The sequence below is a fragment of the Humulus lupulus genome, chromosome 4 (assembly GCF_963169125.1).
Source record: "Humulus lupulus chromosome 4, drHumLupu1.1, whole genome shotgun sequence".
Classification (NCBI taxonomy): Eukaryota; Viridiplantae; Streptophyta; class Magnoliopsida; order Rosales; family Cannabaceae; genus Humulus; species Humulus lupulus.
This window is the reverse complement of record NC_084796.1, coordinates 6,965,039-6,966,739: the sequence shown is the minus strand read 5'-3', so window position 1 is coordinate 6,966,739 and position 1,701 is coordinate 6,965,039. Positions and strand designations below refer to the sequence as shown.

Genomic DNA, 1,701 nt, shown 5'->3' with positions numbered 1-1,701 from the left:
AGATGTGTTTCCAAAGGATTTCTAGGGTTGCCACCGCATTGAGAGATTGAGTTTGTACTTGAGTTGGCGCAATGGACAGAACTAGTATCCAGGGCACCATACAGAATGGCTTCGGCAGAATTGAACGAATTGTAGGTACAATTACAAAAGTTACATGATTTGGGATTCATTAGACCCAACTTCTCACCGTGGGGCACGCCTATGTTGTTTGTTAAGAAGAAGGATGGGACGTTGAGAATGTGCATTGACTACAGGGAGTTGAACAAGCTGAATATCAATAGCAAGTATCTAGTGCCGAGGATTGATGTAACGTCCTCCTTAATCCAGGACTGTTACACTGTATAGTTTAAATAGTGTTTAACTCACTAAAGGAGTCATTTGAGTTTAAATTGTGTAATTAAAACTAACCACAAGTTTATGTACTAAAAATTTCGGTCAAAGGTCAACCATTTCATTAAAAGAGTTTAACTTCTATACATGGGATCTTATCGTATTTTAAAACGATTACAAACCCAAAAATGAATACAAAAGCCGACCTAGGCGGCAAAATCAAGGTCCAACCCTAGTTCCAACTGATAGCCTCGGCCGTGGCGGATGAGCAGGCCGCATATATACACTCTGCCCCTAAGGCTCTCCAACTCATGGCTGGTCCAGCTTTTCCTTTTCTTTACCTGCACCATTTAGCACCCGTGAGCCAAGACTCAGCAAGAAAACATAAACAAGCTTATAAGCAGGACATTATTAGATCGCAGAATCATAACTAGCATGCCAGCAGTAATAATCCCACTCATGCATGCAATTAACTCAAATAAGTGTCTACAGAGTCACACTAGGGATTAGTGCCCATCTCTCACATAACTAGCCTTAGAGCTAGCCAAGCAGGTCTGATGCTTAACATTCTAGATGACCCTAGAGGCGTTCATGTGTGTATCTCGCTTCAGGGTTGGCTTAACCCTATCGGCCAGTGTTCAACACGCTATTATCGCCCTCAATTTCTAAGTGGAGCCTTTAAAATCTCGACGCATAAGCCGAGTCCTTTAACCTTCAACTAATAAGTTGAGTCTTTCAACCTTGGACTGATAAGTTGAGTCTTAAACCTTCGACTGATAAGTCAAGTTTTTAACCTTCGACTGATAAGTCGAGTCCCTTAACCTTCAACTGATAAGTCGAGTCTTAACCTTCAACTGATTAGTCGAGTCCCTTAGAACCGACTATACCCTTGACTATTAAGCCAAGCCTTTCATCAAATTACATAGATAAACCCTCAACTTATAAGCTGAGTTTCCCCAATCAAATATACACACAACCAGTTATTACATAACATAGGTAAACACATCGCATTCAATATGTTTAATAAAACATTCTCAATATAACGTCAATCCTATACTATAATCGGGCCGAACCCTAAACGCAGACTGTGTGCAGTTTTCTTACCTCAGGTCCGAGTGTAGTGTATATTAAGAACGACACTTGAGCACCATCCCGGTTCCGAGCCCCTAGCGATAACCTAGTCACAACCATAATATAAAATCCCGTCAATAATGAGCGAATAAAGGCTTTCAGATCGAGTCCTAGTCTCTGAGACGTCGAATTCTACTAAACTGGATAGTAGGATGGATCCCGAGCCCTTAAGTTTGAGCTCTCACACTCAAAATGTTGAAAGCTGATTTGTAGCAATGGACCAACATCAACGAATAATTG

The 1,701-nt window shown here is 41.1% G+C and overlaps 1 long non-coding RNA gene across 1 annotated transcript; it reads right to left on the bottom strand.

Annotated features, from left to right (window-relative positions):
* Positions 1-439: 439 nt before the first annotated feature.
* LOC133828799 (uncharacterized) lies at positions 440-1,499 on the bottom strand. The gene is made up of 2 exons (XR_009891323.1): positions 1,435-1,499; positions 440-671 (listed from the first exon to the last, which is right to left on the bottom strand). It is a non-coding gene; the product is annotated as an uncharacterized LOC133828799 (long non-coding RNA).
* Between the last annotated feature and the right edge of the window lie 202 nt (positions 1,500-1,701).